The sequence below is a fragment of the Nerophis lumbriciformis genome, linkage group LG09 (assembly GCF_033978685.3).
Source record: "Nerophis lumbriciformis linkage group LG09, RoL_Nlum_v2.1, whole genome shotgun sequence".
NCBI classification, from domain to species: domain Eukaryota; kingdom Metazoa; phylum Chordata; class Actinopteri; order Syngnathiformes; family Syngnathidae; genus Nerophis; species Nerophis lumbriciformis.
In genome coordinates this window covers 8431450-8456337 of record NC_084556.2, presented here as the reverse complement: position 1 = coordinate 8456337, position 24888 = coordinate 8431450, and the positions used below count along the sequence as shown (strand labels likewise).

Genomic DNA, 24888 nt, shown 5'->3' with positions numbered 1-24888 from the left:
AGGAGACAAAACAAGCCCTAAGACCTTCCACATTCAGGTCCTGGGCATGGCGGGCTGCTCAAGGACTAACACACCCCATGGGGATTTTTTTTTTTTTTTTTTTTTTTTTTTTCAGTGGTAGGCTGTGATTTGGAGTGAACACAACATGGATGCTGCTCGTGTAAACAGTGACGAGCAGTGACTGTGTTGCTACCGGTCTGCTGCTGTGAAGTCACTTGATTTTTCCTTGGCAATTTGTTTCCCCCATTTTTGGCAGCCGTAATGCTATTACTGCTTGAACTGGATGGTGTTTTTTCTCTCTATGCACTCATTTCCACTGGACTTGTAAAGGATCAAACAGCATGACGATTGGCGTCTGTTTTGGTGTTGGGATGAACAAGATCATCAGAAGTTCCTTAAGGGGGGGTCATCCAAAAAGTCAATCCATTCTGGTGTCCAGGGATTTTTGGTCACATTTGAAATTAATTGTATCAAATTAGGGAAATTGCCATCGCTAGGAAATAGTAAAACAGTAGCGAACTTTTAGTCACGATGTAATTTTTTTTTTTTTTTTATTATTATTTTGTATTTGTATTTGTATTTTTTTGGCCTGTCCAGCTTCTCAGGCAAATCATATTGTTGATGTAGATGCCCATATCGGCTGTGCATATTTACTTTACAAAAGAGAAGTTTGGGGTATTTCTCTTGTTGCCTTATTTGTATTTTGACTTTATTAAATGTATTTATATTATCATTTGGTGCAGGAGGGGATAGAAAGAGAGAGAAAAAGGAAGACGGAGGGGGAAATTGTGGGGACAAGAGGGGGATAAGACAGAGAGACAAAAACAACAACAGCAAACACAGCAATAACAACAACAACAATAGAACAACATCAGCAAATAGGATATGTACAAATATGATAGTGAAAGTGATAGCAAAGAAGCAGTTAGTGAAATAAATAATAATACAGAAATGACAATGAGCATTATTACAATACAAATACCAATAAAAATAGCACTATTGAGATAGGCTCCAGCAACCCCGAAAGGGAAAGCAGTAGAAAATGGATGGATGGATGGATGGATAGATGGATAATGAATAATATCAATAATTTACCTCTATTATCAACAATACAATTGTTCAAATGCAACCATACATATATGTACTGATAACTTGAAATACAAAATAAAGCAGATAAATGGAGGGGAAGAAAGAAATGCCAGCTATATTAACCTTGTAGATTGTTATAGTTACACAGATTCCCCTAGGGCAGTGATTCTCAAATGGGGGTACGCATACCCCTGGGGGTACTTAAAGGTATGCCAAGGGGTACGTGAGATTTTTAAAACATGTCTGTCAAAAAGAGCCGTGAAAAGAAATGCAACAATGCAATATTCAGTGTTGACAGCTAGATTTTTTTGTGGACATGTTCCATAAATATTGATGTTAAAGATTTCTTTTTTTGTGAAGAAATGTTTAGAATCCAGATGGATCTCTATTACAATCCCCAAAGAGGGCACTTTAAGTTGATGATTACTACATTGTGTAGAAATCTTTATTTATAATTGAATCACTTGTTTATTTTTCAACAAGTTTTTAGTTATTTTTATATCTTTTTTTCCAAATAGTTCAAGAAAGACCACAACAAATGAGCAATATTTTGGACTGTTATACAATTTAATAAATCAGAAACTGATGACATCGTGCTGTATTTTACTTCTTTATCTCTTTTTTTCAACCAAAAATGCTTTGCTTTGATTAGGGGGTACTTGAATTACAAAAAAATGTTCACAGGGGGGTACATCACTGAAAAAAGGTTGAGAACCACTGCCCTAGGGTAACAATGTTGATATATGTTTGATGAAACGTGATTATATGCATGAGTGTGTGTATGTATATGTGCTTGTATATGTACAGTCACAATGTAAGTTAGCCAATGAGCAGCAATTTCCAGCACGTTGTTGCTGGAACTTGTAACAGGATTAGTTTTTGTCCAAAAGTCGCGATAGTGGTCAGTCCAACACAAACTTATTGCAGTCGCACAACCCGAAATAACAGAATGCACTTAAAAACAACATCGGGAGCGGCTTTTTAGCGTCGCCCTGGTGGCTCCTTGGACCTCTTTCAGAGATGTCTAAAAATGGAAAAAGATGAAGAAAAAAAAATAATTTTGTTTTAACATAGTTTCTGTAGGAGGACAAACATGACACAAATACTAAACATGCTTCACTGATGAGAGCATTTGGCGAGCGCCGTTTTGTCCTACTGACTTTGGCGGTTCTTGAACTCACCATAGTTTGTTCACATGTACAACTTTTTCCGACGCTGCCACAGAAAGACGTGTTTTATGCGACTCCTTCTTTGTCTCATTTTGTCCACCAAACGTTTTATGTTGTGCGTGAATGCACAAAGGTGAGCTTTGTTGATTTTATTGATTTGCTGGAGTGCTTATCAGGCATATTTGGTCAATTCATGACTGCATGCTAATCGATGCTAACATGCTATTTAGGCTGGCTGTATGTACATATTGCATCATTATGTTATATTTGAGCTCATTTAATTTCCTTTACTTATGTCCTCTGTGTATTTAATTTAGATGTGCATGTCTCATGATACATTATCTGTATGTAATATTGGGTACATTTCTCATAGTTGTTTGTGTGCTATGTTGTTCCAGACCACAGCAAACATTACCCAGCTTGCAAAGATTGTAACAAATCCATTAGAAGAAGACAGCCTGTCGTTTTCTTTAACTTGGACACACACATCTATACCTTTTGGCTATTCTGATCCAGTAATTTCCAGACGTTATCTCATCCTGTGAGAAGCCTCCATTTTACTAATGATTTCCATTGTTGTTAAAATGTGTAGAATGGAAATTAAAATGCAACATTTCTGTCAAAGATTTGCATCAGCCTTTGATAGTAGGCTAATATAGACACTTACATCATGTGTTGCCTTCATTATAACACTTATATAAGGCTTTTAATTTTTTGCGGCTTTTTTTGTATTTTTGGTCCAATATGGCTCTTTCAACATCTTGGGTTGCCGACCCCTGACCTAAATGGAATTAGAAAAGGCAGCCGTACGAGTAACTAGTTGCAGCACAACCAGAAGCGTGCACATGTAATAGAGGTATCGAAACATAGCACCGTTTTACGTGAATTGATACCCGGTAGTACAGATGGAACCCGGTTGGTGCCTAATAAAAGTACCGAATATACTTTTTTTCCCAGGTGTGACGTCATACTGTATGGTAGAAATTTACTCAAAATGCTTTTTTAGTCCGCGTTAGAGTCCGTAAGCTCCTTCTTTTTCACGATCCTCTTCTTATGGGGCAGACTGGCTCGTACATGCACATGAATCTTTCGCTGTTGCCGTTTCTGATACAAAATAGCGTGTAGTTCAAACTTAATCTGTCAGTTGACTCGCTATGAAAGCGGTACAATTTACAATAAAGATGGCGTGGAGAAGATGCTGTGGAAGTGGAAGCACGTCAAATAAGACCGCCCATAAAACGTCGCATCCTGAAGAGGCGGTAAGAAAGCAACTTGAAAATGGTCTTTAAAACATAATCCATGCAACATTTGGACCAGAGAACCAACAATACATGTTATGTAGACCCCAAAAAAAACATAATATCACCCCTTTAACAATTCTTGCAAGATTTATTGACCTTTCTTTACGAGCCTTATTGGATTCACAAATCTTTTGAAGGAGGGGTACCCGGTGGGTCTTAAAAAAATCTCTTAAAAACTCGAAAGAATACAACTATGACACATTCTACTTATTCAAAACAAATGTTTCTAATTCCGAGGGCGCTATTCAAAACTACAAAACGGAACCAAAGTACCTGCAGCGAATATTACAAAAGCCCACAGAAAATATGAGTTATTTGTGTAATATGGTTTGTGCCTGTAGAACAAACAAGTTAATGCATGATTGAAGCCAGCGGATACAAACTTAAAGTGTTTTTACAGACGTCACATTTCAGATTAGGAGCCATCGTGGAGGACAGCGTTTGTAAACATTGCGGTAAAAGTGAATGATAAGGTAAAAGTCAAAGTCTGTGTCTAAAGACGCTACAAACACAATGAAAAAAGTCAGTGTTCAAAAACAATAAAAAAAAAATACAAAAATGAGGGGTATTTTGTTTGAGCCAAGCAAAATTATCTGCCAATGGAACAAGAAAATTTGGCTTGTCAACTTTTAATCAGAAGGGTTCAATCTCTCTCCTGTGCTAGTTTGAAGCCGACACGACAAACGCGCTCAGAGGAGATAATGTTTGAAAAAAGGTGACCGGTTTTTACAAAACTTTTGTTTTGAAGGGGGAATTGCAAACTTCCTGTTGATTTTTGCTAGGGGTTGTCAATATATGACATGTAGGTCTAAGTGAGACCTACATAGAGGGTTTTGTTTCATGTCTCTACGACATTCCTACTGGAAGTTACAGGCAGTTTTGTCTGAGTTTTCTTCCTAGGAGCAGTTGTGTCTGTGTTTTCTTCCTAGGGGGCGCTAGAGCGCAATTTTGAGTTTTGGGGTTGGGTTTTTATTAGATCACAATTTCTCACCAGTTTGGTGAGTTTTGAAGCATGTTAAGGGGGTCAAATTACAGCTCAAAGAGGCAACAGTGATTGTTTTTACTAACATTTTGTTTTGAAGGGGAAATTGCCAACTTCCTGTTGATTTTTGCTGAAAGATGTTAATGTATGAAATCTAGGTCTAAGTCAGACCTACATAGAGGTTTTTGTTTCATGTCTCTACGACATTCCTACCGTAAGTTACAAGCAGTTTTGTCTGTGTTTATTCCTAAGGGGCGCTAGAGCGCAATTTTGAGTTTTGGGGTTTGGTTTTTTGATTAGATCGCAATTTTCGCCAGTCCTGATGTGTGTGTCAAATATGGTGAGGGGAATTTTTTTGAACAAAGCAAAATTATCTGCCAACAGAACAAGAAAATTCGGCTTGTCAAGACTTTCCAAAACAAGTAAAATTAGCTAACCTCAATAACCCAAAAATACCTTAAAATAAGTATATTCTCACTAATAACAAGTGTACTTTTCTTGGTAGAAAGAAAAAGAGACCTTTTTGCTCAATATGTTGAAAAATATTCTTAAATTAAGTAAATGCTAGTGCCATTATCTTGACATAATGATATGCGCCCGGCATTACATTTCTTGAAACCAATGAACTTACACTAAAAATTAGTTTATTCTTCTTAATGCAGTGGTTCTTAACCTTGTTGGAGGTACCGAACCCCACCAGTTTCATATGCGCATTCACCGAACCCGAACCATAATCATAAAATGATGTTGTTATATTAAAGAAATACTAATAAATATATATTTTACAAACAAAAAGTTACAGGAATGTACACATAATCCCATGTTTACATCTCATTGTGCAACATGTGAATGTTTTAGTGGGATTTAAATGCGATATCTGAAAGGGGTACACATTATTTCCAAAGCAGGACCCCCACCCAGACATATAATATTAGTACACAGCTCATGAAAAACAATATGTTATAGTCATTGTAAGTGGGCCAAAACACTTATAATAGAAAATAATCTCATGGAAATGACTGCTGTCATTTGATTATAATAATAAAACCTTGAACTAGTTATTTATTCAGGTTTGGGACAGGTGTGCTGCAGGTGTGACCACAGTGCATTTGCACGTCTGACATCACTCACATGTGCTCCACCGAATGCTCAAGGAGTTTTTGCGTTTGCTCACACATATGGAAAATTAGAGGGAACATTGTTTGGGGGTATCCATAATACGCCGACAGGGAGAAGTTTTTGTTTACACGATGAGTCGGGTGTGTCTTGACCTCCGCGGCGGAGGCTCTGCCGAACCCCTGAGGCCGACTCACCGAACCCCTAGGGTTCGATTGAACCCAGGTTTAGAACCACTGTCTTAATGGAAAGGCAACAAGGCAACCGCTTGCTACTCTCTGGGTCTACTAGCCGCTCAGGCAAATCATATGGTCTAAAAATGCATTTTTCCATCGATAACATGACATCATCGCGCCAAGTGCGTGCTCTTTCAGTCAATTAGTGCGCATATATACAGCCTGGCCCCCGGCCAAAACATTTTTAATTGTAATTTTGAAGAATTTACCTGAATGTGCATGAACTATTTCTGTTCAAAGTAGTTTGAAAGGTCACATGTGAAATGTTTAAATATTAACTGTCCGTTTACTGTACCGTGCCAACTGTACTACTGTATGAGTGCGTATTTTTTATTGTTTCATTGGAAAAAAAAACAGCAAAGTCCATTTGGCTGTCATCCGTTTTAATTATGAGACACAATTGTGTCAAAGTGATGATTTTTTTTTCATGCTTGAAATAAGAAATTATTACTTCAAAAAAGTAGTTGTATACTCGTGAGTGTTGATGACACAGCTTTGCAACAGTTGATATTCTAGTTTCAGGCATGTTTTACTCAATATAGGTGTCATGACTTGGTCCTGGGGTTTAGTTTTTCTAGAAGGCAACGGAAAGTTGGCTCGGGCGAGACGGGAATGTAAGTACATGATTTATTTAATATATTAAAAAAAAGTACAAACGAAAAGCGCGCACACTGGCGGAGAACAAACTATGAAACCAAAAGACTATAGCATTAATAAACAAAAACTTACTTGGCTTGGACAAAAATAGCAGCATGAAGGATGGACATGAAAACAAGTGTCAGGAATGTACAGAGCATAAATGTGAGATGTCGTCAGAACGACAAACTGAAAACAATGAACTTAAATACTATAGACATGATTAGTGAAAGCAGGTGCACAAAAGTGCACAAAAAGTCCAAAACAAAACCGAACATGACTAAAACAAAACATGATCACACAGACATGACAATAGGTCATCAACTCTCAGCAACAAGCTGTAATATCTTACTGAGATAATTTAGGACCAAAACACTTAAAACAAGTAAAACACTCTAACATAAAATCTGCTTAGTGAGAAGAATTATTTTATCAGACAGAAAATAAGCAAATATCACCCTTATTTGAGATATTTAATCTTACTTAGATTTCAGTTTTTGCAGCGCACCTGCACAGCTGGGCAAGGATCAATTTGTACCAGTACTTTTTTTTCCAGTATAGAGGTGAAATGGGTCTTCGGTTTTTTCCACTATGGTCTTAAAGTTTTAAATTTGACTTGTTAAAACCTGCAGAGAAGCATTCCAAAATGTTTAAATGATAACTTATAACTAGGGCTGGGCAGATAAAACGCTATCAATATATACTGCGATCGATATGTATTCATATGGTAAATGGTAAATGGGTTATACTTGTAGCGCTTTTCTACCTTCAAGGTACTCAAAGCGCTTCGACACTATTTCCACATTCACCCATTCACACACACATTCACACACTGATGGCGGGAGCTGCCATGCAAGGCGCTAACCACCACCCATCAGGAGCAAGGGTGAAGTGCTTTGCTCAAGGACACAATGGACGTGACTAGGTTGGTAGAAGCTGGGGATCGAATCAGGAACCCTCAGGTTGCTGGCACGGCCACTTTCCCAATTGCGCCACGCCGTCCCCATATCAATATAAAATGCGTTAAATAAAACGTTCGATAAATATACTGTATTTTTTTTGGGTCGGTTGCATGAACAAAGGCACTCCGGGCCTGGTAAGCTAGCCAAACAGGAAGTGGTCGTGAAAACCGCCAAAACAGCCAATCGCGTAACAGTATCAACCATCAATTTTGGTTGCACCATATTGCTGTCGATTTTCTGTACAGAGCAAAACAAATTAAAAATGAGTGCTGTAGAGAGCGAAGAACTCGTGGATAAAACAGGAAATTCATGGATTTTTGCAAACGGACCATCGTTCTTCTCCGCGCTTATCTTTTCTAATCAACACAGGTCCGTTCCTTATTCGGATGTACGAAAAAACGTAGGAACTAAAGTACAGGACTGTAACTAAAATAAATAACTAATTATAACAAATGTGCTGATTTCAAAATAATAATTACTGCATAAGATTACTTCGTGGCACTAAACCTGCAAATACTTGCTCTTGTCAGGTTTCTCCAAGTTTACATTTTCACACACTATTTTGTTACACTTTATTAGGCATTCCTTACATATTTTGCCTTAAAGAGGTTATTGTTAAGTGGTTATTGTAATTTTATAATTGTGTTTACATTGACTAATTTTCCATGATTGTATTGATATTTCATTTACTTTCTGCTTTGGTAGCTGAGGGTATTTTAATCAGAGGAAGGTTACATTTGAAGTAAATAGATAAATGATAAATGGGTTATACTTGTATAGCGCTTTTCTACCTTCAAGGTACTCAAAGCGCTTTGACAGTATTTCCACATTCACCCATTCACACACACATTCACACACTGATGGCGGGAGCTGCCATGCAAGGCGCTACCAGCAGCCATCAGGAGCAAGGGGTGAAGTGTCTTGCCCAAGGACACAACGGATGTGACTAGGATGGTAGAAGGTGGGGATTGAACCCCAGTAACCAACAACCCTCCGATTGCTGGCACGGCCACTCTACCAACTTCGCCACGCCGTCCCCTAAGTACCATATTTTTCGGAGTATAAGTCGCACCGGAGTATAAGACGCACCTGCCGAAAATGCATAATAAAGAAGGAAAAAAACATATATAAGTTGCACTGGAGCCCGGCCAAACTATGAAAAAAACTGCGACTTATAGTCCGAAAAATACGGTAAAAATGTTAACATTTGTTATATTTTTCTCCTGGTCTATATTTCCATAGGTCATGAAAAATATCAATATCGTGTTTTCCGGACTATAAGGCGCACCGGATTATAAGGCGCACTGCCGATGAATGGACTTTTTTTTATATGTTTTCATGTATTAGGCGCACCGGATTATAGGGCGCATTAAAGGAGTCATATTGTTATAATTTTTTTCTAAATGTAAAACACTTCCTTGTGGTCTACATAACATGTAATGGTGGTTCTTTGGTCAAAATGTTGCATAGATTATGTTTTACAGACCATCTTCAAGCCCCGTTTTGTGGGCGGTCTTATTTACGGCAGCGTCTTCTATATTTGTTGTAGCGGTGTAGCGTGCAAGGACGGGAGTGGGAGAAGTGTCAAAAGATGGAGCTAACTGTTTTAATGACATTCAGACTTTACTTCAAACAATAACGGAGCAGCATCTCCTCATCCGGGAAACAACAACACCGGAAATGTGTCTCGTGAAAAACCGTCCGATCGGAACTCTTTAATAACTAAAGTTCCTTGGGTGAATAATGTAAAGTCACTACACCGGTATGTTTTAGCACTTTCATGGCAAGTTTACTGACAGATATAAGTAAGAACTTTACACTACTTTATATTAGAATAATTTTTCTGGATTTATGCAGATCCCAATCACAGATCAGCATGTACCAGAAGGTAAAGAAAGTTGCTTTTGCATAATATTGCGAAACAAAACGCCAGATAATGTCTTACCTTATACACACACCATAATAATACTTGTATGTTGAAGCACAGTACTTACCAAAGTCGCACTAAAACATTTTGATACATTTTTGAGAGCCGTGTGTAATGTTCTATATTTTCAATGGAACATATAAAATGTTGGTGTTGTTTACTTGAGTCATATTGCCATCATAGTGCTGTCTACATGTATCTCTTATGTTTGACTGCCATCTACTGGTCACACTTATCATTACACCATGTACCAAATAAAATAGCTTCAAGGTGGGTAAGCTCAACCAAACGTATTCCTTACATTAGGCGCACCGGGTTATAAGGCGCAGTGTCGAGTTTTGAGAAGAAAAAAAAAGGATTTATAGTCCAAAAAATACGGTAATGATCGATATCGACTAGAGATGTCCGATAATATCGGGCTGCCGATGTTATCGGCCGATAAATGCTTTAAAATGTAATATCGTAAATTATCGGTATCGGTTCGGAAATTATCGGTATCTGTTTCAAAAAGTAAAATTGATATTGCCATCATAGTGCTGTCTACATGTATCTCTTATGTTTGACTGCCATCTACTGGTCACACTTTTCATTACACCATGTACCAAATAAAATAGCTTCAAGGTGGGTAAGCTCAACCAAACGTATTCCTTACATTAGGCGCACCGGGTTATAAGGCGCAGTGTCGAGTTTTGAGAAGAAAAAAAAAGGATTTATAGTCCGAAAAATACGGTAATGATCGATATCGACTAGAAATGTCCGATAATATCGGGCTGCCGATGTTATCGGCCGATAAATGCTTTAAAATGTAATATCGTAAATTATCGGTATCGGTTCGGAAATTATCGGTATCTGTTTCAAAAAGTAAAATTCAGGACTTTTTAAAACGCCGCTGTGTACACGGACGTAGGGAGAAGTACAGAGCGCCAATAAACCTTAAAGGCACTGCCTTTGCGTGCTGGTCCAATCACATAATACCTACGGCTTTTCACACACACAAGTGAATGCAAGGCGTACTTGGTCAACAGCCACACAGGTCACACTGAGGGTGGCCGTATAAACAACTTTAACACTGTTACAAATATGCGCCACACTGCGAACCCACACCAAACAAGAATGACAAAACACATTTCGGGAGAACATCCGCACCGTAACACAACATAAACACAACAGAACAAATGCCCAGAACCCCTTGCAGCACTAACTCTTCCGGGACACTACAATATACACCCCCCACCCCACCTCAACCCCAACCCCGCCCACCTCAACCTCCTCATGCTCTCTCAGGGAGAGCATGTCCCAAATTCCCAGCTGCTGTTTTGAGGCAAGTTAAAAAAAAAAAAAAAATGCACTTTGTGACTTCAATAATAAATATGGCATTTTTTTCCATAACTTGAGTTGATTTATTTTGGAAAACCTTGTTACATTGTTTAATGCATCCAGCGGAGCATCACAACAAAATTAGGCATAATAATGTGTTAATTCCACGACTGTATATATCGGTATCGGTTGATATCGGAATCGGTAATTAAGAGTTGGACAATATCGAAATATCGGCAAAAAAGCCATTATCGGACATCTCTAATATCGACTGATATAAAAAACGTATATCGTGATACCATATCGCCCAGCCCTATGTATAACATTCTCCTTCTTCTCCCCTTCCTGAGGCTGGCTCTTCTTTTGCAATAAGTGTCGCAAATAAAGACGCAGCAATGCAGCGCCTTAACTCTTGGACCGAGATCTTGCAGGATCAGCAGACACCTGCGACATTTTGCTTGTGCGACATTTCTCACGGCGACGATTAAAACCATAGTCGTGTAAAAAAAAAAAAAAAAAAAAAAATTAAATGACATCAGCACCATCATCTGGTGGGAAGTGAAACAAATTATTTTTTTACCCGCAGCATGAAAGGTTTATAACATATCTTGTTTTTTCCCGAAATTGTGGCTGCGCGGCAACATTTTTACGACCTCAGAAACCTTTACAGTAGAAATGGCCTTTTGTTTGACTGCATTAATGTCATCAAAACTGATAAGCAGACTTGGGGTTTTTTTAATGAAGACAACCGTAACCTTTAGAAGATTTGATGCCAACCCGCTGTAAACACGCGGCTGTGCTTTAAGCCTGAGAAATTGTCCTCTCCTTTCATCGAAAATGCGGCTTTCATCATTGTGCGCGGCGACTGCAGGAGTGCACGTGTACGACATCTCCCCTCATTGCCACGGTCGCTCTTAAAGCTCTGTCTATTTCCCGTGAAGGGAAAAGGAGGAGGAGGAGGAGGAGGTGGTGGGGGAGGAGGATCTTTATTTTCCCTCCAGACTGGCTTATATCATCACAGACTCTCCCGTGGCATTTTTTCTTTTTTTTTTTTCTTTTTTTTTTATGACGGTGGCAGAAAAAGCAGCTTCAAAATGCTCCCAGCCTGGCAGCCAAGAAAGAGGAGGGGAAAAAAAATGTGTGACTGAGTTCACAGGAGAAGCCGAATATTTTTTGGAGGGAATACATTAGCAGCTTCTCTCTTTGGTGGTGCGCCAGGCCTTGTGGGAAGTAATACGGCGCGTTGAAAAGGGAAAGCTGTGGCTGTCTTATTGGATCTCGCTGTAATTGGAGGTTAATTGACACGCCTATTGTTAGTCCAACGGAGACGGCTTGGGTGATCAAAATAGATTATCGACATGTTGCGACGTGATGATGGCTATTAGAGATGCGCGGTTTGCGGGCACAACCGCGGAGTCCGCGGATCGGGCGGATGAAATTAAAAAAAATTAGATTTTATCCGCGGGTCGGGTCGGGTCGGGTGGTTGAAATAAAAAAAAAAAAGATTTTAAATAGATTCAGGCGGGTGGCAGTTAAACCAATTCAGAAATATATATACATAGTTAAATGTTGTTACCCACATACGAAAAACGAGCAGGCACCTGCTGCATATGCCACAACAGAAGAAAAAAAAAGAAAAGAGATGGACACTTTTACGGAGCGGAGAAGGGACGCCTCGCCGGGGTCCGGGACCGAGGCCCCTTCCCCCGAGAGGGCCCCACCGGGAGCCGTAGCTGAGGCGATCCGCGAGAAGGGCCCGACGCACGTCCAGGGTCACTACCGCGCCCACCGCACCGACACCCCGCCTCGTCCGCCTTCGCCGCGGCCGGCGTCACGCGCAGCAGGTAAGCAGCTTACCTGCCCGCCACCCCCGTGGCCGGGGGCTCGTAACAGGGGTCACTCCGCCCGCGCAGCTTACCTGCCCGCCACCCCTGTTGCCGGGGGCGCGTAACAGGGGTCACTCCGCGCGCAGTGCGCTCACGAAAGGGGTGGGGCTCACCCTGGTTGATATAGACAGCAGGACGGTGGCCATGGAAGTTGGAACCCGCTAAGGAGTGTGTAACAACCCACCTGCCGAATCAACTAGCCCTGAAAATGGATGGCGCTGGAGCGTTGGGCCCATACCCGGCCGTCGCTGGCAGCGAGACGCGCTTGGAGGTGCGCTCAGCGCGGCTCCCATATGATTGCGCACTGGTGTGCGTCTGGGTCGTGACAGCGTGGCACGCGAATGTCTGTGCTGCATTGGATCAGTCTCCTTTCTTTAACAGGCAAAAGCTTTATAACCTCACTAATGCCTTGCATCGTCTATATTAGATATATAACAACGGGCGGGTGCGGGCGGGTGCGGTTCTGATCAAATGTTACATCGGGTGGATGGCGGATGGTTGACGACTTTCTGATGCGGTTGCGGATGAAATAATTGCCTATCCGCGCATCTCTACTGGCTATCAAGGCGAAGCAATAATCGCTACTGCCGCCAGTTATTAATGATAACCGCCACCTTGCACAATATATACACTGTACTGTATATGCTGCTGAGAACCAACGTCCTCTGCAGTGGACATTTGGTTTTGGGCTCGCGCAGCTTATCTTAGTCTAAGGCAGCGATTCTCAAACCATCTAGTGCAGGGGTGTCAAACTCAAATACAGAGTGGGCCAAAATTTAAAACTGAACAAAGCCGCGGGCCAAGGTTGAACAAATTAACCTTTTAAAAGGGACCCAAACAAGTTTTGCATTAAATATTGAACAAGCAAAGCTTATATAACTTTATAGCAGGGGATTTTAATAAGGCCAATCTGAAGACTGTACTCCCTAAGTTCTACCAGCACGTGAAGTGTTCTACAAGGGGCAAGAACACCCTGTACCACGTGTATACCAACATAAAGCACGCGTACAGAGCTACACCCCTCCCCCAGCTTGGACAGTCAGACCATCTTTCCCTCCTGCTCTCTCCTACCTACACCCCCATCAGACGCCAGGCCAGGCCTATCACAAAGACTGTTATGACCTGGCCTGACGATGCACTCCCCAAACTTCAGGACTGCTTCCAACACACAGACTGGGACCTCTTCCAACAACAGGAGCTGGAGACAGCCACATGAACGGTGCTGGACTACATAAAGTTCTGCATCGGGAATGTGACTGTGGAAAAAACCATCCGGGTTTACCCCAACAAGAAACCCTGGATGACCAGCCAGGTCCGCACACTCCTCAGGGCCCGCGACGCAGCCTTCAGGTCAGGAGACAGGGCACTGTACAGTGTTGCTAGAGCCGACCTGAAGAGAGGGATTAAAAAAGCAAAGGCGGACCACAGGAGGTGCATAGAGTCCCATCTGTCCAGCAAAAACTCACGGGAGGTGTGGCGGGGCATTCATGACATCACGAACTTCAGAGGCTGCAATATGACAACTGCGGATCAGAGTGCGACACTGGCAGAGGAGCTTAACTGTTTCTTTGCCCGTTTCGAAACCCCCCAGCGACACTCATCTGCTCCAGCCCTGCCCCCGCCCCCACCGGGCTCCGGCGCCACTCCACTCACTGTACAGGAGCACAGTGTCAGACGAGTGCTCCTGGCTGTGAACCCCAGGAAGGCTACCGGACCAGACGGAGTACCTGGAAAGGTGCTCAGGACGTGCGCCCACCAGCTCGCTCCCCCCCTCACCAGGATCTTCAACCTCTCCCTGGCTCAGGCAGTCATCCCATCCTGCCTGAAGTCATCTACAATAATCCCGGTGCCGAAGAAGTCTCCCATCACCAGCCTGAATGATTACCGACCAGTGGCCCTCACTCCGGTAATCATGAAGTGCTTCGAGCGACTTGTTCTCCAGCACATCAAGGACCATATCCCTCCAGACTTCGACCCCCACCAGTTCGCATACCGGGCGAACAGGTCCACAGAGGACGCCATCGCTGTTGCTCTCCACTCTGCTCTGAACCACCTGGAGCAGCAGCAGAGCTACGTCCGGATGCTCTCTGTGGACTATAGCTCTGCCTTCAATACAATAATCCCGGACAGACTCTGCAATAAACTGGACACTCTTGGCCTCCCCCCTCTCACAAATGCCTGGATAAGGGACTTTCTAACGGACCGACCCCAGAATGTGAGACTTGGCCCGCACCTCTCATCCTCCCGCACGCTGAGCATCGGCTCCCCACAGGGCTGTGTGCTGAGCCCCCTCCTCTACTGCCTTTACACCCATGACTGCAGTCCGGCCCACAGTGACAACCTTACCGTCAAGTTTGCCGACGATACCACAGTGGTCGGGCTCATCTCCAGGGGTGACGAGGCTGCCTACAGAGAGGAGGTCCTGAAGCTGACGGCCTGGTCTTCGGAGAACAACCTCGCTCTCAACACCAGCAAGACCAGAGAGATCATCGTCGACTTCAGGAGGAGCAGCACCGACCCTGCCCCCCTCTACATCAATGGCGAGCGTGTAGAGAGGGTCCACACCTTTAGGTACCTTGGAGTCCACATCTCTAATGACTTCTCCTGGACAGTCAACACCACATCAATCATCAAGAAGGCTCAGCAGCGGCTACACTTCCTTAGAGTCCTCGGGAAGTACAACCTGAAGCCTGACCTGCTGCTGACCTTCTACCGCTCGTCCATCGAGAGCCTGCTGACCTACTGTATTACGGTATGGTACGGCAGCTGCACTGCAGCAGACAGGGAGAGGCTGCAAAGAGTGGTCAAGACGGCTCAGAAGATCATCGGCCGCCCTCTCCCCTCTCTGACGGACATCTACACCTCCCGCTGCCTCAACAGAGCCAGTGCCATCATCAAAGACAGCACCCACCCTGGCTCTGACCTGTTCCACCTGCTGCCCTCTGGGAAGCGCTACAGGTGCATTAAAACCAAAACAAACAGGCTAAAGAACAGCTTCTTCCCCAGGGCCATAACCATCCTGAACGGACTGCCCCATTGTCCCTCATAACTGCCTTCTCTTCGGTGCAATAACCCATTCCACCAACCACCCTGTTTTTGTTGTTTTTTCATGTATATATTCATTTCACACCATATTCATTGCACTTCTACATTTTTTAAATTTTTATATATTTGCACATTGTTTTTCTAGCATGCACACATCGCACTGTATGGAATGGCCTCAATCTCGTTACCTTGCGTAATGACAATAAAGCTGATTCTGATTCTGATTCTGATTCTGATTCTGATTAGTGACATGCAAAATCGAGTTTCAAATAATAAATAAAAAATATCAATGGCATATCAAATACAATTTAAATAAAAATGTAATGCCTCTTTTCTATTTGCAGCCTTCTGAGGTAAATACCAACATTAACTTTTTCCACAGGCTAATACATTTGAAAATAAAATTATGAATAAACCAACCATTCTGGACTTTAAACTGTTCAGTTTGCAACACACTGATCTAATCTGATGTGCCCAAGCCAGATACCTGGCATCTTTTCTTGGATGCTAGTTCATTAATGTCGGGGCTCAGGCTTTGAGCTGAGGCAACCCTCATTATCGAACGAAGGTGTTCATCAGTCATTATATCTCGCAGTCCACCCGGATCACAGTCTTGGGGGCGTGCCTTACAGGCACTGCTTTTAACGTCCTCTACGAGCTGTCGTCACGTCCGCTTTTCATCCATTCTAACAATGTGCCGGCCCAGTCACAAGATATGAGCGGCTTCTGTACGCACACTCACGTAAATGCAACGCATATTTCATCAACAGCGATACAGTTTACACTGAGAGTGGCCGTATAAGCAACTTTAACATTGTTAGAAATATACGCCACACTGTGAATCCACACCAAACAAGAATGACAAACACATGTTGGGAGAACATCCGCGGACACTCTAACCACAAGGCCACTGAGCAGGTCAGGTATTGATGATAATTGCCATTTTGCACAACATATATAAACAACAGGACTCAAAGTCATCACCAAAGACTATAATGTAGACTTTGCTCATGCATGAGCACATTGGCGTTTAGTTATCTATTAAAGTCTAGTTGGGCCACATATTTAATGCAATTCACCCGCCAGTTATTAATGATAAATACCACCTCGCATAATAAAAATGATTAAATAATCAATTCAGACCATACAATAACCTTTGCTCATGTGTGAGCAAATTTACACCCACCGGTTATGATTATCTCTGCCTTTCAGAATAAAAATAAACAAGAAATACTCAAAGATAAGTCAGAAAGTCAGGAAAGTTGAAGTGATATAATGTTGTGTTATGAAGTGATGGCACATGGAAACACGTTCGGGCCAGAGAATGTGAAAATCCGGTTGTTAAAAGGGAACATTATCACAAGTTCAGAAGGGTTAAAACCATTAAAAATCAGTTCCCAGTGGCTTATTTTATTTTTCAAAGTTTTTTTCAAAATTTTACCCATCACGCAATATCCCTAAAAAAAGCTTCAAAGTGCCTGATTTTAACCATCGTTATATACACCCGTCCATTTTCCTGTGACGTCACACAGTGATGCCAACACAAACAAACATGGCGCATAGAACAGCAAGCTATAGCGACATTAGCCCGGATTCAGACTCGGATTTCAGCGGCTTAAGCGATTCAACAGATTACGCATGTATTGAAACGGATGGTTGTAGTGTGGAGGCAGGTAACGAAAACGAAATTGAAGAAGAAACTGAAGCTATTGAGCCATATCGGTTTGAACCGTATGCAAGCGAAACCGACGAAAACGACACAACAGCCAGCGACACGGGAGAAAGCGAGGACGAATTTGGCGATCGCCTTCTAACCAACAATTGGTATGTGTTTGTTTGGCATTAAAGGAAACTAACAACTATGAACTAGGTTTACAGCATATGAAATACATTTGGCAACAACATGCACTTTGAGAGTGCAGACAGCCCAATTTTCATCAATTAATATATTCTGTAGACATACCCTCATCCGCTCTCTTTTCCTGAAAGCTGATCTGTCCAGTTTTGGAGTTGATGTCAGCAGGCCAGGGAAGCTAGGGTCAATATTCTTCTCTTGATCATCTTCGGTGGCATAAGGGACGGTGTGAGCCAAGACATCCAGGGGGTTTAGCTCGCTCGTCTGCGGGAACAAACTGCCGCCATTGCTTGCCGTGCTACCAAGGTCCTTTGTCCCTGAATTGCTCACACACTCCGGCAGATTCAATGGGGGTCTGTCGGCAGATTTCTTTGACTTTATCGTTGGAAATGCATCTGCTTTGAGTGTCGCAGGATATCCACACATTCTTGCCATCTCTGTCGTAGCATAGCTTTCGTCGGTAAAGTGTGCGGAACAAACGTCCAATTTCTTACCACTTTCGCATCTTTGGGCCACTGGTGCAACTTGAATCCGTCCCTGTTCGTGTTGTTACACCCTCCGACAACATACCGACGAGGCATGATGTCTCCAAGGTACGGAAAACAGTCGAAAAAACGGAAAATAACAGAGCTGATTTGACTCGGTGTTTGAGAAAATGGAGGATTGCTTCCCGATGTGACATCACAACTCCGAGAGCGAATAATAGAAAGGTGTTTAATTCGCCAAAATTCACCCATTTAGAGTTCGGAAATCGGTTAAAAAAAAAAAAAGGTCTTTTTTCTGCAACATCAAGGTATATATTGACGCTTACATAGGTCTGGTGATAATGTTCCCCTTTAAAGCAGCCTTGAAAGAGTCTTCACCAGTGACCCGCGTGTCCACATCCTGCACCTCGCATTCTAATAAAGACTAATGTGTTTCCCGACGTCGGCCCCTACTCTCAATTAGCGTGATTAACAGCCTCCTTGATTGTCCCGTAAACCAGTCAAACCGTCTCCAAATTCATTCTGCTTAAATTAACTCTAAATAATTAGACGCCGCTACGTTTCCTGCATGCCCTGATGTGCTCGAACATGTAATGAAATGCTTTGTCCCTTCTTCCTGTCAGGGGGGAAGGTTACGTGGGTTTTAGTCCAAGCACGATGAATTCCAGCCGAAATCGATCTTCTAATGGGTTGTTGCTAATGGCCCCGACCTATGGCCTTGTTATGAAGGTGAAGGCTCGCTCTTTTCATCCTGAGGGGCGGCATCATCAACACTCATTGCTTTTCTCCTGACGGACTTGTTTGTTTGCAACATTGGATAACAAATGACATCATTATGATGATGATATAGAGGGCACCGCTTTCAGACATTCGGGGTTTACGTCAGATAGAGAATTCCTAATAGTGGAAGGAAATGTGTGACTTTGCAATTGTTCATGCGACGTGTTGGCTGTCCAGAGTCTGTGCATCGGTTGGGGATATCTCTTTGCTGCTGACCCGTCTCCGCTCGGGATGGTTTCCTGCTGGCCCCACTATGGACTGGACTCTCACTATTATGTTAGATCCACTATGGACTGGACTTTCACAATATTATGCTAGACCCACTCAACGTCCATTGCATTCGGTCTCCCCTAAAGGGGGAGATCACCCACATCTGCGGTCCTCTCCAAGGTTTCTCATAGTCATTCACATTGACATCCCACTGGGTTGTGAGTTTTTCCTTGCCCTTTTCTGGGCTCTGAACCAAGGATGTCGTCGTGGCTTGTGCAGCCCTTTGAGACACTTGTGATTTAGGGCTATATAAATAAACATTGATTGATTGATTGATTGATTGATGTTGATCGTACGTCAAGAAGTTAAGTTTTGTTTCTACTAAAGCTCTACCGTTTTGTTTCCATCCATCCGTATTAGGGATGTCCGATAATGGCGTTTTGCCGATATCCGATATTCCGATATTGTCCAACTCTTGAATTACCGATACCGATATCAACCGATACCGATATTCCGATATTGTCCAACTCTTGAATTACCGATACCGATATCAACCGATACCGATATCAACCGATATATGCAGTTGTGGAATTAACACAATATTATGCCTAATTTGGACAACCAGGTATGGTGAAGATAAGGTACTTTTTTTTTTTTTATTATAAAATAAGATAAATAAATTAAAAACATTTTCTTGAATAAAAAAGAAAGTAAAACAATATAAAAACAGTTACATAGAAACTAGTAATTAATGAAAATGACTAAAATGAACTGTTAAAGGTTAGTACTATTAGTGGACCAGCAGCACGCACAATCATGTGTGCTTACGGACTGTATCCCTTGCAGACTGTATTGATATATATTGATATATAATGTAGGAACCAGAATATTAATAACAGAAAGTGTAAATGGGGGAGGGAGGTTTTTTAGGTTGGTGCACTAATTGTAAGTGTATCTTGTGCGTTTTATGTTGATTTAATAAAATAATTAAAAAAAAACAAAAAAAAACGATACCGATAATAAAAAAAACGATACCGATAATTTCCGATATTACATTTTAACGCATATATCGGCCGATAATATCGGCATGCCGATATTATCGGACATCTCTAATCCGTATAATGAATTTTTATGTCCAAAATTAGCACATTAATCAACATTATTACAATATTGTTTAAATTTGGTAAAAAATATACCCACAATTTTACCATAGTTATCTTTGAAGGTTGAAAAACGATCACGATCACAGTCAACAGATGTTTTTGTTTTCGCAAAATAAATGATGGAGAATATAAATAAATATAACACACGTGACGTCTTTTTACGTTCCGTGTGCAGTTGGTTCACAAACAAACTCTATAAATACGATAATTACGATTACAAAATTGTGAAACGCGCAATAACCGCCCATTAGCAATAACCGTGTAACGTTTCATCCCTACCTAAAAGCTTGTAGATGACAAGTAATGATATAAACAATTAATACAATTATTATTACGTTATACAGTACAGGCCAAAAGTTTGGACACACATTATTTTCATGACTATTTACATTGTAGATGGTCACTGAAGGCATCAAAACTATGACACATGTAAAGTGAAAACCCTTTCAGGTGACTACCTCTTGAAGCTCATCGAGAGAATGCCAAGAGTGTGCAAAGCAGTAATCAGAGCATAGGGTGGCTATTTTGAAGAAACTAGAATATAAAGCATGTTTTCAGTTATTTCACCTTTTTTGTACATTATTTTTTTTAATTAAAGTACCAATGATTGGCGAAATTATTCTCTGCGTTTGACCCATCACCCTTGATCACCCCCTGGGAGGTGAGGGGAGCAGTGGGCAGCAGCTGTGGCCGTGCCCGGGAATAATTTTTGGTGATTCAACCCCCAATTCCAACCCTTGATGCTGAGTGACAAGCAGGGATAACTCCACATGTGTTCATTCATAGATGTGATACCTTCAGTGACAATCTACAATGTAAATAGTCATGAAAATAAAGAAAACGCATTGAATGAGAAGGTGTCCAAACTTTTGGCCTGTACTGTATATGACAGAATTGTTCAAATTTGATGAAAATGCTCGTAGTCCTTTAAAGGCGCAAAACTATGGCAATCGTTTTGTGAGAGTAAAATAAATGACGGAGAATATAAAACATTTTTAAAGGCCTACTGAAATGCGATTTTCTTATTCAAACGGGGATAGCAGGTCCATTCTATTCTTGATCATTTCGCGATATTGCCATATTTTTGCTGAAAGGATTTAGTAGAGAACATTGACGACAAAGTTCGCAACTTTTGGTAGCTGATAAAAAAGCCTTGCCTGTACCGGAAGTAGCACACGATATGCGCGTGACGTCACAGGTTGTGGAGCTCCTCACATCTGCACATTGTTTACAATCATGGCCACCAGCAGCGAGAGCGATTTGGACCGAGAAAGCGATGATTTCCCCATTAATTTGAGCGAGGATGAAAGATTTGTGGATGAGGAAAGTGAGAGCGAAGGACTAGAGGGCAGTGGGAGCGATTCAGATAGGGAAGATGCTGTGAGAGGCGCGTGGGACCTGATATTCAGCTGGGAATGACTAAAACAGTAAATAAACCATGACATATATATGCTCTATTAGCCACAACACAACCAGGTTTATATTTAATATGCCACAAATTAATCCCGCATAACAAACACCTCCCCCCTCCCGTCCATATAACCCGCCAATACAACTCAAAAACCTGCACAACACACTCAATCCCACAGCCCAAAGTACCGTTCACCTCCCCAAAGTTCATACAGCACATATATTTCCCGAAAATCCCCAAATTTACGTACGTGACATGCACATAGCGGCACGCACGTACAGGAAAGCGATCAAATGTTTGGAAGCCGCAGCTGCATGCGTACTCACGGTACCGTGTCTGCGCATCCAACTCAAAGTCCTCCTGGTAAGAGTCTCTGTTGTCCCAGTTCTCCACAGGCCAATGGTAAAGCTTGACTGTCATCTTTCGGAAATGTAAACAATGAAACACCGGCCGTGTTTGTGTTGCTGAAGTCGGCCGCAATCCACCGCTTCCCACCTACAGCTTTCTTCTTTGCTGTCTCCATTGTTCATTGAACAAATTGCAAAAAGATTCACCAACACAGATGTCCAGAATACTGTGGAATTTTGCGATGAAAACAGACGACTTAATAGCTGGCCACCATGCTGTCCCAAAATGTCCTCTACAATCCGTGACGTCACGCGCAGACGTCATCATACCGAGACGTTTTCAGCAGGATATTCCGCGCGAAATTTAAAATTGCACTTTAGTAAGCTAACCCGGCCGTATTGGCATGTGTTGCAATGTTAAGATTTCATCATTGATATATAAACTATCAGACTGCGTGGTCGGTAGTAGTGGGTTTCAGTAGGCCTTTAAGGTAGCCTTTATGGAAACGCAATAAAATGCATACCGAAGCAAATTGACCCACTTGATAGAAAGATATTCGCTAACAATTTAACAAAGAAATACGTAATAATATCATAGGCAAAAGTGACGTATCGGTAGTGAACGACTGGCAGCTGCTGCTTGAGATTGTGTTGGTTTCGGCTGGTTCTGCTGTCCCTTGATGTCAGTGAACCACCCCTACCCTACCTCCAAACAACATCAAAACGATAGAAGACAAACCAAAGAAGACAGAATGAAACGATGAGCGTTCCGAGTTAAAACCAGACGGCCTGTCATTTTAGCAGCGGTAGTTTATCCTTTCATGGTTTTTGCAAAAGGACTGCTGCCTGTCCTCCATCCTGTCCTCTGATATTCAGAATCCAATTAGTAGATGTGTAGTGTGTGTGGGGGGGTGAGTTGCACCCCAGTGGCAGCAGGCCATTTGTAAGAACCGTTATCTTGGAAGAACACTGACCGAGGTAATATTTTATTAATAAGGGCTCAGCCTGTATTCTGCAAATAACAAGCAACATTTTTTAGTTGTTGTTTTTAGGGGGGAATGATGCAGAGAACTAATATGTGATATTTAACCTTACATTATCTTCACTTTGGTGCCACATAATACAGTTTGATAGAACATAAAAATAGTATTTTTCCATTATTCTCATCCACAGAAGTACTTTGTCACTGCTGGAAGAAAAAAAAAAAGTGCCAAACAAGAGAAACACAATATGCCTGCATCCTTTCCTCTGCACCACCGTGACTCACTTTTTGCCTCTCTATGATCGATCTCTGTATTAAATAAGCCATTCCCCAAAAAAAAAAAAAAAAAAAAAAAAAAAAAAAAGACGGGCTGTTTGTTTGTTTTGGATTGTCGGACTGACAGCTATAGTGCATATTCCGAGAATGAAACATGACTTCCTGGCGTGGCGACGCAGCGGAGAGATTTACAAGGCGGGATTGATTTCTGTGGAAAGCGACAGAAAAAGGAAAGGACTATTTGGTGCTTTGAGAGCCGCTTTGAGAGACCCTTTGTTCCGCTGTCGACGCCAAGCACTTTAAAAATGCTACACCACGTTATTGGCTACGAGTTAATATCTGTCCGATAAAGCAGACTCTTGATAAATACTGCACCTTTTTGCATCTTAATAAAAGGCCTAACAAATTGCAGCGGTACCTCAACTTACGAGTACTTTAAAGGCCTACTGAAATGTGATTTTCTTATTTAAACGGGGATAGCAGGTCCATTCTATGTGTCGTACTTGATCATTTCGCGATATTGCCATATTTTTGCTGAAAGGATTTAGTAGAGAACATCGACGATAAAGTTCGCAACTTTTGGTCTCTGATAAAAAAGCCTTGCCTGTACCGGAAGTAGCAGACGAGTAGTGTGACGTCACAGGTTGTGGAGCTCCTCACATCTGCACATTGTTTACAATCATGGCCACCAGCAGCGAGAGCGATTCGGACCGAGTAAGCAACGATTTCCCCATTAATTTGAGCGAGGATGAAAGATTTGTGGATGAGGAAAGTGAGAGTGAAGGACTAGAGGGCAGTGGGAGCGATTCAGATAGGGAAGATGCTGTGAGAGGCGGGTGGGACCTGATATTCAGCTGGGAATGACTAAAACAGTAAATAAACACAAGACATATATATACTCTATTAGCCACAACACAACCAGGCTTATATTTAATATGCCACAAATTAATCCCGCATAACAAACACCTCCCCCCCTCCCGTCCGTATAACCCGCCAATACAACTCAAACACCTGCACAACACACTCAATCCCACAGCCCAAAGTGCAGTTCACCTCCCCAAAGTTAATAAAGCACATATATTTCCCCAAAGTCCCCAAAGTTACGTACGTGACATGCACATAGCGGCACGCACGTACGGGCAAGCGATCAAATGTTTGGAAGCCGCAGCTGCATGCGTACTCACGGTACCGCGTCTGCGCATCCAACTCAAAGTCCTCCTGGTAAGAGTCTCTGTTGTCCCAGTTCTCCACAGGCCAATGGTTAAGCTTGACTGTCATCTTTCGGGAATGTAAACAATGAAACACCGGCCGTGTTTGTGTTGCTGAAGTCGGCCGCAATCCACCGCTTCCCACCTACAGCTTTCTTCTTTGCTTGTACTTTACCTTTACTTTCGTGACAACCTCCTTAAAGTTTTGTAATCACGGATACATGTGGAGATAGTGTTTTGCATTTTTCCCATCGTGCTTTGTAATGGATTAAAATTTTTCAGAATTTTTCAAAATGTTTTTTTTTTTTTATAACATCCATGCATTGTGTTGTATTATGTTATGTGTGACCATTTCCGTTGGCATTTTGTGTTTGTTCAATTTTCTTCCTTTTTTTCGCACCGTGACCAGGAAAGGTTGTTTGCATTGGGTCATATAAGTAAATTCTGCGCTCCGGCTTCTTTTACAAAGCTTAAGTGGCCATAGCCCTGAATAACACACACAAAA

At 41.9% G+C, this 24888-nt stretch overlaps 1 protein-coding gene across 2 annotated transcripts in view; it reads left to right on the top strand.

Annotated features, from left to right (window-relative positions):
• The window catches only part of LOC133607759 (polypeptide N-acetylgalactosaminyltransferase 10-like), a 277472-nt gene that overhangs the window by 151810 nt on the left and 100774 nt on the right, over window positions 1–24888 (top strand). The window lies entirely within an intron of this gene.